Source organism: Sminthopsis crassicaudata, chromosome X (genome assembly GCF_048593235.1).
Source record: "Sminthopsis crassicaudata isolate SCR6 chromosome X, ASM4859323v1, whole genome shotgun sequence".
NCBI lineage: Eukaryota > Metazoa > Chordata > Mammalia > Dasyuromorphia > Dasyuridae > Sminthopsis > Sminthopsis crassicaudata.
The window spans coordinates 64,491,835-64,510,237 of record NC_133623.1 but is presented as its reverse complement, the minus strand read 5'-3'; positions in this window follow the sequence as shown (position 1 = coordinate 64,510,237).

Here is an 18,403-nt window from a genome sequence, read left to right as displayed (position 1 = left end):
TTTGGGTGAAGTTATTAATTATGTCTATGATTTGCTGTTTTACCCAATCATTCTTTAGTATAAGTTTATTTAGTTTCCAATTATTTTTTGGTCTATTTTCCTCTGGCTTTTATTAAATGTAATTTTAATTGTATTGTGATCTGAAAAGGATGCATTTACTATTTCTGTCTTACTGCATTTGATTTTGAGGTTTTTATGTCCTAGTATATGATCAATTTTTGTATAGGTTCCATGAACTGCTGAGAAGAAAGTGTACTCTGTTCTGTCTCCATTTAGCTTTCGCCAAAGATCTATCATATCAAACTTTTCTAGTATTCTATTTACCTCTTTGACTTCTTTCTTATTTATTGTGTGGTTTGATTTATCTAATTCTGAGAGTGCAAGGTTGAGCTCTCCAACTATTATAGTTTTGCTGTCTATTTCTTTTTGCAGCTCTCTTAATTTCTCTTTTAAGAATTTTGATGCTGTACCACTTGGTGTGTATATGTTTAATATTGATACTGCTTCATTATCTATGCTACCCTTTAGCAGGATATAATGCCCTTCCTTATCTCTTTTAATTAGATCAATTTTTGTTTTTGTTTGATCTGAGATGAGGATGGCTACCCCTGCTTTTTTGGCTTCACCTGAAACATAGTAGATTCTGCTCCACCCTTTTACTTTTAGTTTGAAGGTATCACCCTGTTTCAGGTGTGTTTCCTGTAAACAACATATAGTAGGATTCTGACTTTTAATCCAGTCTGCTAACTGCTTCCTCTTTATGAGGGAGTTTACCCCATTCACATTTATGGTTAGAATGACTAATTCTATATTGCTTGCCATCTTGTTAACCTCTGCTTATGCTTTTCTCCTTTCCTTCCCTCTTGCCCCCCTACCCAGTATTAAGCTTGTGAATACCACTTGCTTTTCACAGCCCTCCCTTTTTAGTATCCCTCCCCCACCTTAAAGTTCCTCCCCCTATTTTATCCCTTTTCCTCACAATTTCTGTATTCCCTTCCCCTTAGCTTACTCCCCCTCTCACTTTTCAATGAAGCGGAAGAAGTTTCACCATAAATTGAATATGTCTATTGATACACGCTATGTTCATCTCCCTCCTTTCTTTCTCTCAGATATAATAGGTTACCTTTGCCTCTTCATGAGATGTAGTACCATCACTTTACCCTTTTTTATGATATAATTTCCTCTCCACCTCTAGTTTCTAGGACAAATTATACATGTGTTCTTTACATATCTTTATGGCAGAAATATAGTTCTCAAGATTTCTTTTTACCTTTTTAGAAATCTCTTTAGTTCTGTATTTGAAGATCAAACATTTTGTGTAGATCTGTTTTTTTCATCAAGAATAGATGGAATTCATTTATTTCGTTAAATGTCCATCTTCTTCCCTGGAAAACGATGCTCATTCTTGCTGAGTAAGTTATTCTTCGCTGCATACCAAGTTCCTTTGCCTTTCAGAATATCATATTCCAGGCTCTTCGTTCTTTTAATGTGGACGCTGCTAGATCCTGGGTTATCCTTATTGTGGCTCCTTCATATCTGAATTGCTTTTTTTCTACCAGCTTCCAGTATTTTTTCCTTCATCTGATGGTTCTTGAATTTGGCTAGTATATTTCTTGGCGTTTTGTTTTTAGGGTCCCTTTCAGTAGGTGATCAATGAATTTTTTCAATGTCTATTTTACCCTCTGTTTCCAAAATATCTGAGCAGTTCTCTTTGATAATTTCCCAGAAAAATAGTGTCCAGGCTCTTTTTTTCCTCACATTTTTCAGGGAGTCCAATTATTCTCAAATTGTCTCTCCTGAATCTGTTTTCCAGGTCTGTTGTCTTTCCAATAAGGTACTTGACATTCTTTTCAATTGTTTTGTTTTTCTGGTTTTGCTTGACTACTTCTTCGTTTCTCCTTGAGTCATTCATTTCTACTTGTTAGAGTCTAATTTTCAATGATGTGTTTTCTTCACTCACTTTTTTAATATTTTTTTTTGTAATTGTCCAATTGAGTGTGTATCTTCTATGGAATTTTTTTCCATTTTATCCATTTTATTTTTTAGAGAGCTGTTTTCTTTTTCCGGCTCACTAATCCTGTTTTCCTTGGAGTTGTTTATCTTTTCTAATTCACTAATTTTATTTCTCAATGATTTGTTTTCTTTATCCACTCTGTCTTTAAATGCATGGAATGACTTCTCCAGGCTCTCTTGCCAAGCTTCCCTTTCCTTTTCCCATTTCTCTTCTAGATCTCTTGTGAGAGCCTTTTTGATTTCCTCTATGAGATTCTTTTGTATTGAGGAGCAGATCATATCCCCCTTAGGGGATTCCTCTGGGGACAATCTGTTTTTAGTGTCCTCAGTATTTGAAGTCTGCTCTCTCTCCATACAGAAGCTGTCAATGCTTAGAGCCCTTTTAAATTTTTTGTTCATTTTGTCAGAGCGGGAATCGAAGAAAACAAATTGACAAGAGAAACAATTGGTCTGTTTTTTGGGGCGATGGGGCTGGATGTTTTTAATGAGCTTCCTCTACAGACTGACGGAGACAGCAGCGAGGCACTAACAGGACAGTGATGGCTGTGCTGCGTCTGCGCTCTGAGGCTCTAAGAACGCACTGAGTCACTCTGGGTGGGGGTGGGGGTGGCCAGGTCCCAAGGGACGCTAGCTTTCTGGGGTTTTATTCTTTACCTCGGGTGTTTCACCTTCTCTGCTGCTCCTGGCTTGATGCCAAGAGGGAACATCCACACTGGGGTAAAAGTCTTTTCACAGAAATGGCAGAGATCACGCCCCTCCCCCTCTGGTCTGCAGTGTGAGCTGCCTGTCTTGCTCTGCCTGCCTGCCCTCCATCTGTGCCCAGTCTGTTTGACCCTCCCCTGTGCAAACACAGACCTTCTCTGGCGAATTTCTTTTCTTTTTTTTTTTTAATTTTTATTTTATTTTATAATTATAACATTTTTTGACAGTACATATGCATGGGTAATTTTTTACAACATTATCCCTTGCACTTACTTCTATTCAGATTTTTTCCCTTCCTCCCCCAACCCCCTCCCCCAGATGGCAAGCAATCTTATATATGTTAAATATATTACAGTATATTCTAGATACAATATATGTGTGTAGAACCGAATTTTTTGTTGCACAGGAAGAATTGGATTCAAAAGGTAAAAATAACAGTTTACATTCATTTCCCAGTGTTCCTTTTCTGGATGTAGCTGGTTCTGTCCATCATTAATCAATTGGAATTGGATTAACTCTTCTCTATGTTGAAGATATCCACTTCCATCAGCACACATCCTTGTACAGTATCATTGTTGAAGTGTATAATGATCTTCTGGTTCTGCTCGTTTCACTCAGCATCAGTTGATGTAAGTCTCTCCAAGCCTCTCTGTATTTCTCCTGTTGGTCATTTCTTATAGAACAATAATATTCCATAACATTCATATACCATAGTTTACCCAACCATTCTCCAATTGATGGACATCCATTCATCTTCCAGCATCTAGCCACTATGAAAAGGGCTGCCACAAACATTTTGGCACATACAGGTCCCTTTCCCTTCTTTAGTAGTTCCTTGGGGTATAAGCCCAGTAGTAGTATGGCTGGGTCAAAGGGTATGCACATTTTGATAACTTTTTGGGCATAATTCCAGATTGCTCTCCAGAATGGTTGGATTCTTTCACAACTCCACCAACAAAGCATCAGTGTCCCAGTTTTCCCACAGCCCCTCCAACATTCATCGTTATTTGTTCCTGTCATCTTAGCCAATCTGACAGGTGTGTAATGATACCTCAGAGTTGTCTTAATTTGCATTTCTCTGATCAATAGTGATTTGGAACACTCTTTCATATGAGTGGAAATAGTTTTAATTTCATCATCTGAAAATTGTCTGTTCATATCCTTTGACCACTTATCAATTGGAGAATGGCTTGATTTCTTACAAATTAAAGTCAATTCTCTGTATATTTTGGAGATGAGGCCTTTATCAGGACCTTTAACTGTAAAAATTTTTTCCCAATTTGTTACTTCCCTTCTAATCCTGTTTGCATTAGTTTTGTTTGTGCAGAAACTTTTTAATTTGGTGTAATCAAAATGTTCTATTTTGTGATCAATAATGATCTCTAGTTCTCCCTTGGACACAAACTCCTTCCTCCTCCACAAGTCTGAGAGGTAAACCATCCCATGTTCCTCCAATTTATTTATGATTTCGTTCTTTATGCCTAAATCTTGGACCCATTTTGATCTAATCTTAGTATGTGGTGTTAAATGTGGGTCCATGCCTAGTTTCTGGCATACTAATTTCCAGTTTTCCCAGCAGTTTTTGTCAAATAATGAATTCTTATCCCAAAAGTTGGGATCTTTGGGTTTGTCAAAGATTAGATTGCTATTTTTATTCACTATCTTGCCCTGTGAACCTAACCTATGCCACTGATCAACTAGTCTATTTCTTAGCCAATACCAAATGGTTTTGGTGACTGTTGCTTTATAATATAGCTTTAAATCAGGTACACTTAGACCACCTTCCTCTGACTTTTTTTTCATTAGTTCCCTTGCAATTCTCGACCTTTTATTCTTCCATATGAATTTTGTTGTTATTTTTCCTAGGTCATTAAAATAGTTTCTTGGAAGTCTGATTGGTATAGCACTAAATAAATAGATTAGTTTAGGGAGTATTGTCATCTTTATTATATTCGCTCGGCCTATCCAAGAACACTGAATGTCTTTCCAATTATTTAAATCTGACTTTATTTTTGTGGCAAGTGTTTTGTAATTTTGCTCATATAATTCCTGACTCTCCTTTGGTAGATATATTCCCAAATATTTTATACTATCGACTGTTATTTTGAATGGAATTTCTCTTTGTATCCCTTGCTGTTGGATTGTGTTGGTAATGTATAAAAATCCTGAGGATTTATGTGGATTTATTTTGTATCCTGCGACTTTGCTAAAATTCTGAATTATTTCTAATATCTTTTTAGCAGAGTCTTTGGGGTTCTCTAAGTATACCATCATGTCATCTGCGAAAAGTGACAATTTGATTTCTTCATTTCCTACTCTAATTCCTTGAATCTCTTTCTCGGCTCTTATTGCCAAGGCTACAGTTTCTAGTACTATATTGAATAGTAATGGTGATAGTGGGCAACCTTGTTTCACTCCTGATCTTACAGGGAAAGGTTCTAGTTTATCACCATTACATATGATGTTTACTGAAGGTTTTAAATATATGCTCCTTATTATTTTAAGGAATAGTCCACTTATTCCTATACTCTCAAGCGTTTTTAGTAGGAATGGATGTTGGATTTTATCAAATGCCTTTTCTGCATCTATTGAGATGATCATATGGTTTTTATTAATTTGATTATTAATATGGTCAATTATACTAATAGTTTTCCTAATATTAAAGCAGCCCTGCATTCCTGGTATAAATCCTACTTGGTCATAGTGTATTATCCTGGGGATGATTTTCTGAAGTCTATTTGCTAATATCTTATTTAAGATTTTAGCATTATTATTCATTAAGGAAATTGGTCTATAGTGTTCTTTCTCAGTTTTCAATCTACCTGGTTTAGGTATCAGTACCATGTCTGTGTCATAGAAGGAATTTGGTAGGACTCCTTCAATCACTATTTTTTCAAATAGTTTACATAGCATTGGAGTTAGTTTTTCTTTAAATGTTTGGTAGAATTCACCTGTAAATCCATCTGGTCCTGGGGACTTTTTCTTAGGAAGTTGGTTAATAGCTTGGTCTATTTCTTTTTCTGAGATGGGACTATTTAAACTACTTACTTCTTCCTCTGTTAATGTGGGCAAGCTATATTTTTGAAGGTATTCTTCCATTTCATTTAAGTTATCGAATTTATCGGCATAAAGTTGAGCAAAGTAGCTCCTAACTATTGTTCTAATTTCCTCTTCATTAGTGGTGAGTTCACCCTTTTCATTTTCAAGACTATCAATTTGCTTTTTCTCTTTCCTTTTTTTAATCAGGTTTACTAAGGGTTTGTCTATTTTGTTGGTTTTTTCATAAAACCAACTCTTAGTTTTATTAATTAATTCAATAGTTTTTTTACTTTCAATTTTATTAATCTCACCTTTTATTTTTTGAATTTCAAGTTTTGTGTTTGTCTGGGGGTTTTTAATTTGTTCCTTTTCTAGCAATTTTAGTTGTAAGCCCAATTCGTTGGCCCTCTCTCTATTTTATGCAAGTAGGCCTGTAGAGATATAAAACTTCCCCTTATTACTGCTTTGGCTGTATCCCACACATTTTGGTATGATGTCTCATTATTGTCATTTTCTTGGGTGAAGTTATTAATTATGTCTATGATTTGCTGTTTTACCCAATCATTCTTTAGTATAAGATTATTTAGTTTCCAATTATTTTTTGGTCTATTTTCCCCTGGCTTTTTATTAAATGTTATTTTGATTGCATTATGGTCTGAAAAGGATGCATTTACTATTTCTGCCTTACTGCATTTGATTTTGAGGTTTTTATGCCCTAGTATATGATCAATTTTTGTATAGGTTTCCTCTGGCGAATTTCAAGGATGTCTTCTGTTGGTGATTATTTGTAGGTTTCTTTTCCGGTCAAACATTAACTCTGAGGCTTGGCTGCCATCTTGGCCGGAAGTCGAGACAATTCATAAATTCTACCTTGATGGATTCACCAAACTGACAAATTTGACCAGAAAAGGACATCACGTTGGAAGGGCTAAAGGAAAATAAGCATATTAATGCACTGTTGGTAGAGCTATTCTAGAAAGTAATCTAGAACTATACCCCCAAAGTTACTAAATTTTGCATGCCCTTTGATCCAGTAATCACACCACTTAGGGCTATACTCCAAAGAGATTAAAAGTCAAAAAGACCTATATATGGAAAAGTATTTATAGTAGACCTGTTTGTGGGTGCAAAGAAGCAGAAGCCAAGGGGTACCCATCAACAGGGGGCAATAGGGAGATGCTGAAATATTTATTTCTGTTATTTTACTGATACTTATTTCTGTACATGGCTCCACTGCCCTCCTTCATCTCCATGTGACTCATTCCTCAACTATAAGTAAACAAATTATAGTATATGAATATAATTAATTTCATGTTAGAGTTAAGGCAAAGGGTTTGGTTTCAGAGAAACCTGGGAAGACTTGTAACAACTGATGCAGAGGAAGGCAAACAAAACCAGAACAATTTATACAATGACAATATTTAGAAAGATAAACAACTTTGAAAGACCACAGGCTCTGATCAGTGTGTATAGGTCAGCTATGTTTCCAGAGGACAGATAATGAAGGCTGCCATCTCTCTCCTGATAGAGAAGAGAGGGACTCAAGATAAAGAATGAGGCACATAACTTTAGACATAGCCAATGTGGTTTTGCTTGACTATATGTGTTTGATAAGAGAATTTTTTCTTTTAATTTCTCAGTTGAAGAGGAGCTCGAAAGTCTTGTCAATTGAAAGATATATAATTTTTTTTTCAAGAGGAAGGAAGGCATTCCAGGAATAAAAAATAGTCTATGTAAAGTCATGGAGGCAGAAGATGGCTGGTTTGGGTGAGTTCCTTGAGACCACAGAATGTTCTGTTTTTATATCTCCAGAGTTTAGGAAATTATTTGTTACATAGTAGGAACGTATAAATAGTTATTGATCAATCAATCAGTTAAATGATTAAATGTGTAGTAAGTAGGGTAGAGTAATGTGAAAGGCTGGGGCCAAACTGTGAAAGGTTTTAAATTGATTATATTTTATACCAGAAGCATTAGGGAGCCACTGAAATATTTCTTTTGTTTTACTGATGCCCATTTCTCTACATGATTCTCATTATCCATTGCTTTTTTTCCTCTTTACCTGCCTCGTTCCTCACCTATAGTTGAACCCCTCTACATTGAGAGACAGAAGCTATGTTTTACTCTTAGTCCTTTAAAATAACAGTTGGTCAGTGCCCTGATCAGAGGTGTGAAATTTGTTAATCTTATTTTCCTTTCCATGATGGCGGCCCTGGTATTAACTTGTTCTTTTTTTTTTTTTTTTTAATTTTTTATTTTATTTAATAATTATAACATTTTTTGACAGTACATATGCATGGGTAATTTTTTACAACATTATCCCTTGCACTTACTTCTATTCAGATTTTTTCCCTTCCTCCCCCAACCCCCTCCCCCAGATGGCAAGCAGTCTTATATATGTTAAATATATTACAGTATAATTTAGATACAACATATGTGTGTAGAACCGAATTTTTTGTTGCACAGGAAGAATTGGATTCAGAAGGTAAAAATAACAGTTTACATTCATTTCCCAGTGTTCCTTTTCTGGATGTAGCTGGTTCTGTCCATCATTAATCAATTGGAATTGGATTAGCTCTTCTCTATGTTGAAGAAATCCACTTCCATCAGCATACATCCTCGTACAGTATCACTGTTGAAGTGTATAATGATCTTCTGGTTCTGCTCGTTTCACTCAGCATCAGTTGATGTAAGTCTCTCCAATCCTCTCTGTATTTCTCCTGTTGGTCATTTCTTATAGAACAATAATATTCCACAACATTCATATACCATAGTTTACCCAACCATTCTCCAATTGATGGACATCCATTCATCTTCCAGCTTCTAGCCACTATGAAAAGGGCTGCCACAAACATTTTGGCACATACAGGACCCTTTCCCTTCTTTAGTAGTTCCCTGGGGTATAAGCCCAGTAGTAGTATGGCTGGGTCAAAGGGTATGCACATTTTGATAACTTTTTGGGCATAATTCCAGATTGCTCTCCAGAATGGTTGGATTCTTTCACAACTCCACCAACAATGCATCAGTGTCCCAGTTTTCCCACAGCCCCTCCAACATTCATCGTTATTTGTTCCTGTCATCTTAGCCAATCTGACAGGTGTGTAATGATACCTCAGAGTTATCTTAATTTGCATTTCTCTGATCAATAGTGATTTGGAACACTCTTTCATATGAGTGGAAATAGTTTTAATTTCATCATCTGAAAATTGTCTGTTCATATCCTTTGACCACTTATCAATTGGAGAATGGCTTGATTTCTTATAAATTAAAGTCAATTCTCTGTATATTTTGGAGATGAGGCCTTTATCAGAACCTTTAACTGTAAAAATTTTTTCCCAATTTGTTACTTCCCTTCTAATCTTGTTTGCATTAGTTTTGTTTGTGCAGAAACTTTTTAATTTGGTGTAATCAAAATGTTCTATTTTGTGATCAATAATGGTCTCTAGTTCTCCCTTGGACACAAACTCCTTCCTCCTCCACAAGTCTGAGAGGTAAACCATCCCATGTTCCTCCAATTTATTTATAATTTCGTTCTTTATGCCTAAATCTTGGACCCATTTTGATCTAATCTTAGTATGTGGTGTTAAATGTGGGTCCATACCTAGTTTCTGCCATACTAATTTCCAGTTTTCCCAGCAGTTTTTGTCAAATAATGAATTCTTATCCCAAAATTTGGGATCTTTGGGTTTGTCAAAGATTAGATTGCTATTTTTATTCACTATCTTGCCCTGTGAACCTAACCTATGCCACTGATCAACTAGTCTATTTTTTAGCCAATACCAAATGGTTTTGGTGACTGTTGCTTTATAATATAGCTTTAAATCAGGTACACTTAGACCACCTTCCTCTGACTTTTTTTTCATTAGTTCCCTTGCAATTCTCGACCTTTTATTCTTCCATATGAATTTTGTTGTTATTTTTTCTAGGTCATTAAAATAGTTTCTTGGGAGTCTGATTGGTATAGCACTAAATAAATAGATTAGTTTGGGGAGTATTGTCATCTTTATTATATTCGCTCGGCCTATCCAAGAACACTGAATGTCTTTCCAATTATTTAAATCTGACTTTATTTTTGTGGCAAGTGTTTTGTAATTTTGCTCATATAATTCCTGACTCTCCTTTGGTAGATATATTCCCAAATATTTGATACTATCGACTGTTATTTTGAATGGAATTTCTCTTTGTATCTCTTGCTGTTGGATTGTGTTGGTAATGTATAAAAATCCTGAGGATTTATGTGGATTTATTTTGTATCCTGCGACTTTGCTAAAATTCTGGATTATTTCTAATAGCTTTTTAGCAGAGTCTTTGGGGTTCTCTAAGTATACCATCATGTCATCTGAGAAAAGTGACAATTTGATTTCTTCATTTCCTACTCTAATTCCTTGGATCTCTTTCTCGGCTCTTATTGCCAAGGCTACAGTTTCTAGTACTATATTGAATAGTAATGGTGATAGTGGGCAACCTTGTTTCACTCCTGATCTTACAGGGAAAGGTTCTAGTTTATCACCATTACATATGATGTTTACTGAAGGTTTTAAATATATGCTCCTTATTATTTTAAGGAATAGTCCATTTATTCCTATACTCTCAAGCGTTTTTAGTAGGAATGGATGTTGGATTTTATCAAATGCCTTTTCTGCATCTATTGAGATGATCATATGGTTTTTATTAATTTGATTATTAATATGGTCAATTATACTAATAGTTTTCCTAATATTAAACCAGCCCTGCATTCCTGGTATAAATCCCACTTGGTCATAGTGTATTATCCTGGGGATGATTTTCTGAAGTCTATTTGCTAATATCTTATTTAAGATTTTTGCATCAATATTCATTAAGGAAATTGGTCTATAGTTTTCTTTCTCAGTTTTCGATCTACCTGGTTTAGGTATCAGTACCATGTCTGTGTCATAGAAGGAATTTGGTAGGACTCCTTCAATCCCTATTTTTTCAAATAGTTTACATAGCATTGGAGTTAGTTGTTCTTTAAATGTTTGGTAGAATTCACCTGTAAATCCATCTGGTCCTGGGGACTTTTTCTTAGGAAGCTGGTTAATAGCTTGGTCTATTTCTTTTTCTGAGATGGGACTATTTAGACTACTTACTTCTTCCTCTGTTAATGTGGGCAAGCTATATTTTTGAAGGTATTCTTCCATTTCATTTAAGTTATCGAATTTATCGGCATAAAGTTGAGCAAAGTAGCTCCTAACTATTGTTCTAATTTCCTCTTCATTAGTGGTGAGTTCACCCTTTTCATTTTCAAGACTATCAATTTGCTTTTTCTCTTTCCTTTTTTTAATCAGGTTTACTAAGGGTTTGTCTATTTTGTTGGTTTTTTCATAAAACCAACTCTTAGTTTTATTAATTAATTCAATAGTTTTTTTACTTTCAATTTTATTAATCTCACCTTTTATTTTTTGAATTTCAAGTTTTGTGTTTGTCTGGGGGTTTTTAATTTGTTCCTTTTCTAGCAATTTTAGTTGTAAGCCCAATTCGTCGGCCCTCTCTTTCTTAATTTTATGCAAGTAGGCCTGTAGATATATAAAACTTCCCCTCATTACTGCTTTGGCTGTATCCCACACATTTTGGTATGATGTTTCATTATTGTCATTTTCTTGGGTGAAGTTATTAATTATGTCTATGATTTGCTGTTTTACCCAATCATTCTTTAGTATAAGATTATTTAGTTTCCAATTATTTTTTGGTCTATTTTCCCCTGGCTTTTTATTAAATGTTATTTTGATTGCATTATGGTCTGAAAAGGATGCATTTACTATTTCTGCCTTACTGCATTTGATTTTGAGGTTTTTATGCCCTAGTATATGATCAATTTTTGTATAGGTTCCATGAACTGCTGAGAAGAAAGTATATTCCTTTCTGTCTCCATTTAGCTTTCGCCAAAGATCTATCATATCAAACTTTTCTAGTATTCTATTTACCTCTTTGACTTCTTTCTTATTTATTTTGTGGTTTGATTTATCTAATTCTGAGAGTGCAAGGTTGAGATCTCCTACTATTATAGTTTTGCTATCTATTTCCTCTTGCAGCTCTCTTAATTTCTCTTTTAAGAATTTAGATGCTGCACCACTTGGTGCATACATGTTTAATATTGATACTGCTTCACTATTGATGCTTCCCTTTAGCAGGATATAATGCCCTTCCTTATCTCTTTTAATTAGATCAATTTTGTTTTTGCTTGATCTGAGATGAGGATGGCTACTCCTGCTTTTTTGGTTTTGCCTGAAGCATAATAGATTCTGCTCCACCCTTTTACTTTTAGTTTGAATGTCTCATCCTGTTTCAGGTGTGTTTCCTGTAAACAACATATAGTAGGATTCTGACTTTTAATCCAGTCTGCTAACTGCTTCCTCTTTATGAGGCAGTTTGCCTCATTCACATTTATGGTTAGAAGGACTAATTCTATATTGCTTGCCATCCTATTAACCCCTGCTTATGCTTTTCCCCTTTCCTTCCCTTTTACCCTCCTATCCAGTATTAAACTGGTAAACACCATTTGCTTTTCACAGCCCTCCCTTTTTAGGATCCCTCCCCCACCTTAAAGATCCTCCCCTTATTTTACCCCTTTTCCTCGAAATTACTGTATTCCCTTCCCCTTATCTTACTCCTTCCCTTTCACTTTTCAATGAAGTGGAAGAAGTTTCACCATAAATCGAATATGTCTATTGATACACGCTATGTTCATCTCCCTCCTTTCTTTCTCTCAGATATAATAGGTTACCTTTGCCTCTTCATGAGATGTAGTACCACCACTTTATACTTTTTTATGATATAATCTCCTTTCCACCTCTAGTTTCTAAGACAAATTGTACATATGTTCTTTACATATTTTTTTGACAGAAGTATAGTTCTCAAGATTTCTTTTTACCTTTTTTAGAAGTCTCTTGAGTTCTGTATTTGAAGATCAAACCTTTTATGTAGGTCTGGTTTTTTCATCAAAAATAGATGGAATTCATTTATTTCGTTAAATGTCCATCTTCTTCCCTGGAAAATGATGCTCATTCTTGCTGGGTAAGTTATTCTTGGCTGCATACCAAGTTCCTTAGCCTTTCAGAATATCATCTTCCAGGCCCTGCGTTCTTTTAATGTGGACGCTGCTAGATCCTGTGTTATCCTTATTGTGGATCCTCTATATCTGAATTGTTTTTTTCTAGCAGCTTCCAATATCTTTTCCTTTGTCTGATGGTTCTTGAACTTGGCCACTATATTTCTTGGCATTTTGATTTTAGGGTCCCTTTCAGTAGGTGATCGATGAATTTTTTCAATGTCTATTTTACCCTCTGTTTCCAAAACGTCTGGGCAGTTCTCTTTGATAATTTCCTCGAAAATGGTGTCCAAGCTCTTTTTTTCTCCCATTTTTCAGGGAGTCCGATTATTCTCAAATTGTCTCTCCTGGATCTGTTTTCCAGGTCTGTTGTCTTTCTGGTAAGGTACTTGACAGTCTTTTCAATTGTTTCATTTCTCTGATTTTGCTTGACTCCCTCTTGGTTTCTCCTTGAGTCATTCATTTCTACTTGTTCCAGTCTAATTTTCAATGATGTATTTTCTTCACTCACTTTTTTTATATTTCTTTGTAATTGTCCAATTGAGTTTTTATCTTCTATGGAATTTTTTTCCATTTTATCCATTTTATTTTTTAGAGAGCTGATTTCTTTTTCCAGCTCTCTAATCCTGTTTTCCTTGGAGTTGTTTACCTTTTCCAGCTCACTAATCCTGTTTTCCTTGGAGTTGTTTACCTTTTCCAGCTCACTAATCTTGTTTCTCAACGATTTGATTTCTTTATCCATTCTGTCTTTGAATGCATGAGATGACTTCTCCAGTCTCTCTTGCCAAGCTTCCCTTTCCTTTTCCCATTTCTCTTCCAGCTCTCTTGTGAGAGCCTTTTTGATTTCCTCTATGAGGTTCTTTTGCATTGAGGAGCAGCTTGTATCCCTCCCAGGGGATACATCTGGGGACAGTCTGTTCCTAGTCTCCTCAGCATTTGAAGTCTGCTCCCTCTCCACACAGAAGCTGTCAATGGTTAGAGCCCTTTTGAATTTTTTGTTCATTTTGTCAGAGCAGGAATCAAAGAAAACAAACTGACAAGAGAAACAATTGGTCTGTTTTGCTGGGGATAGGGCTGGATGGTATTAATGGGCTTCCTCTACAGACTGGGGGTAGGGCAGCAGAGAGCCACTAACAGAACAGCAATGACTGTACTGAGTCTGCGCTCTGAGGCTCTGAGAGACGCTGGCTTTCTGGGGTTTTAATCTTCACCTCCGGTGTTTACACCCTCTCCACCGCTCCTGGCTTGCTGCCAAGACGGAGCATCCACACTGGGGCAAAAGCCCTTTCACAGAAACGGCAGAGATCACACCCCTCCCCCTCTGGTCTGAGCTGGGTGAGCTGCCTGTCTTGCTCTGGCTGTCTGCCCTCAGTCTGCGCCCAGTCTGATTGACCCTCCCCCGAACAAACACAGACCTTTTCTGGCGACTTTCAAGGATGTCTTCTCTTGGTGATAATTTGTGGATTTCTTTCTGGGTCAAGCATTAAGTCAGAGGCTTGTCATGAAGTAAGTTCTGAGAGAAAACGAGGAGCTCAAGCAGCTGTCTGCCTCCACGCCGCCATCTTGGCCAGAAGTCCTTAACTTGTTCTCCTGGTTCTATTTACTTCCCCCAGGTTTCTCTGAATTCTTAATATTCATTTTTACTATTGATGCGGTAGTATTCTGTTATATTCTTATAAAGTATATCTAGTCACTTCTTACTCAATGAACAACCATTTTATTTGCAGGCTTTTGATCCTACAGAAGTGCTACTGGAGATATTTTTTCTATGTATGGGAGATGTCTTTTTTCCTCTTTGATCTCTCTAAGATTTATGCCTAGTAGTGAGAATACTGAATCAAAAGGCATGTATAGTTTAGTGACTTTTCTAGTATAATTCCAAATTGTTTTCCCAATTGGACTAATTCTCAGGTCTACCAATAGAATATTAGCATGTCTGCTTTCCCACATTCCCTCCAACATTTGACATTTTTATCTGTTATCATATTTGCTCATCTGAATCATAAAATAAAAAGCTTTAGAACTGAATTATTATCAATCCCACTTCTCTTATATTAGACACTTACCTCTCTTGGGAGGAGGGGGACGATGTCAAAATTAAGTTCTGTGATTTAGAAAAAATCACTTTGGTAGCTATGTGGAGAATAAATTGGAGGAGGAGATGCAGGAAGACCTAAGTGAAATAGATGGTAGATGAAGGTAAGACCAGGAGGTAGGCACTGAACTCATTGGAGATGGAAGAAGAATGTCCTGGGTGTATGTGTGGGGACATAGTGGGGTGTATCAGAAGATAATGACCATCCAGATCTGGATTGAGTAATAAATTTGGATGGGTATGAACCTCAAAAGATTGCTGAATGCAGGTAGATGAGGGAAGATCGTCTGAGAATTGTCTGTTCATATCCTTGGACCATTTATTAATTGGAGAATGGTTTGATTTCTTATAGAGTCAGTTCTTTATATATTTTGTAAGTGAGGCCTTTATCAGAACTTTTGACTGTAAAAATGTTTTTCCAGTTTATTGCTTCCCTTCTAATCTTGTCTGCATTAGTTTTATTTGTACAAAAACTTTTCAATTTGATATAATCAAATTTTTCTATTTTGTGATCAATAATGATCTCTAGTTCTTCTTTGGTCATAAATTCCTTCCTCTTCCACATGTCTGAGAGGTAAACTATCCTATGTTCTTCTAATTTATTTATAATCTCATTCTTTATGCCTAGGTCATGAACCCATTTTGAACTTATCTTTGTGTATGGTGTTAAGTGTGGGTCAATGCCTAGTTTCTGCTATACTAATTTCCAATTTTCCCAGCAGGTTTTGTCAAACAGTGAGTTATTATCCCAAAAGTTGGGGTCTTTGGGTTTGTCAAACACTAGATTATTAAAGTTAAATAAATAGATTAGTTTAGGTAGTATTGTCATCTTTACTATATTTGCTCGCCCTATCCAAGAACATTTAATATTTTCCCAATTGGTTAGATCTGACTTTATTTGTGTGAAAGTGTTTTGTAGTTTTGCTCATATAGTTCCTGACTTCCCTTGGCAGATAGATTCCCAAATATTTTATACTATCAGTAGTTACTTTAAATGGAATTTCTCTTTATAACTCTTAACTGTTGGATTTTGTTAGTGACATATAAGAATGCTGATGATTTATGTGGGTTTATTTTGTATCCTACAACTTTGCTAAAGGTGTGGATTATTTCTAATAGCTTTTTAGTAGAATCTTTGGGGATCTGTAAGTATACCATCATATCATCAGCAAAGAGTGATAATTTGGTTTCCTCATTACCTACTCTAATTCCTTTAATCTCTTTCTCAACTCTTATTGTCAAAGCTAGCATTTCTAATACAATATTGAATAGTAATGGTGATAGTGGGCAACCTTGTTTCACTCCTGATCTTATTGGAAATGGTTCCAGTTTATCCCCTTACATATGATGCTTACTGATGGGTTTTTTCCTCCATAAATATGATGCTATTGATTATTTTAAGGAAAAGTCCATTTATTCCTATACTCTCAATGTTTTTTAATAAGAATGGATGCTGGATTTTATCAAATGCTTTTTCTGCATCTCTTGAGATGACCATATACTTTTTGTTAATTTGGTTATTAAAATGGTCAATTATACTAATAGTTTTCTTAATATTGAACCAGCCTTGCATTACTGGTATAAATCCTACTTGGTCATAGTGTATTATCCTGGGGATGATTTTCTGTAGTCTTTTTGCTAATATCTTATTTTAGATTTTAGCATCAATATTCATTAAGGAGATTGGTCTATAATTTTCTTTCTCTGTTTTCAACCTACCTGGTTTAGGTATCAGTACCATGTCTATGTCATAAAAGGAATTTGATAGGACTCCTTCAATCCCTATTTTTTCAAATAGTTTATATGGCATTGGAGTTAATTGTTCTTTAAATGTTTGGTAGAATTCACATATAAATCCATCTGGTTCTGGGGATTTTTTTCCTTAGGGAGGTGATTAATATCTTGTTCTATTTTTTTTTCTGAAATGGGACTATTTAAACAATTTACTTCCTCTTCTGTTAATCTGGGAAGCCTATATTTTTGGAGGTAGTCATCCATTTCATTTAGGTTATCAAATTTATTGGCATAAAATTGGGCAAAGTAGCTCCTTATTATTGCTCTAATTTCCTTTTCATTGGTGGAAAGTACTCCCTTTTCATTTTTAAGACTAACAATTTGATTTTCCTCTTTCCTTTTTCTAATCAGATTTACCAAAGGTTTATCTATTTTATAGATTATTTATTTACCTACTTCTGGAGATGGCACAAATAATACTACTGGGTAGAAATTAGAAAGCATTTTAAATTATGAACTCATGGACAAGGAATTGAAGACTTTATGGAAAATGAATACTTTATAAAAATTATCTCTGAAAATGGCTTTTGAATGTCTGTACCACAGTTTAAAATATAGAAATGACAGGATTCTGGCCAGGGATGAAGTACAACTAAAAAAAGCTAGTAAGAATGCACTTTCCATGAGCTTTGCAAATCCAGTTAATCAAAAAGCATATATTAAGACCTATTAGGTGTCAGACATTCTACTAAGCACCAGGGGCAGGAAGAGGATAAGAAGAAAGGGAAAAAACATGGTCTCTGCCCTCTAGCAACTATCACTCTAATGAAAGAGTCAGTGTGTAAACACCAGGGTGATAGCTGAGTGACTGAAAAAATAATGTGTATGTGAGAAATATTATGAAGTTGGATGTTAAGGACCATACCTAGGTGAAGGGGCAGGTCAATTCTCCGAAAGCCTCCACAGTTGTAAATCATAACACTTGAAGGAGTTGCAAAGCAGCATTTACTAATGCAGATGTTCCTGGTGGATTGGGAATGAAATAAATTGGAGGCAGAGGGAAGGGTAGAGAGGTCAGACACCGCAACTGCCTCTTGGTCTTCTTGTATCATCATCATCCTCTCACGTGAAGAGATCCATTCTACAAGTCTGAGTTAGACCTCCAGCAGCAACTGGCAGGTGGTTCCCATATCACAACAGTTGGAGTGGGGGGGAGAAGAAACTTGGCAACATATTGGATATATGAGGTTGAGGATAACCCTAAGGTTTTGAGTCTTGGTGACTGAGAATATGATAGTATCCTCAATGATAATAGAAAAGTTTGGAAGAGGAGACAATTAGGGAAAAATATTATGAATTCTGTTTAGAATATGTTGATTATGGAAGCCTCTGGGACATCCAGTTCAAGATATCCATTAGGCAGTTGGCTGATACAAGACTGGAATCCAAGAATGAAATTATGGCTGCATAGAAAGATCTTGGAATCATCTGTATAGAGATGATAATTGAACTAATGAGAGCTGATTAGGTCATGAAGGGAAATTGCATAGACTGCAGTAGTCCTCAAACTTTTTAAATAGGGGCCAGTTCACTGTCCCTCAGACTGTTGGAGGGCCAGACTATATAAAAACAAAACCTCACACTCTGTCTCTGCCCCTCAGCCTATTTGCCATAACCCTGCATAAACGTCCTCAGCAGGCGCATCTGGCATAGAGGGATAAAAGAGCCTAGGATAGGCTTTTTTTTTTTTGTAG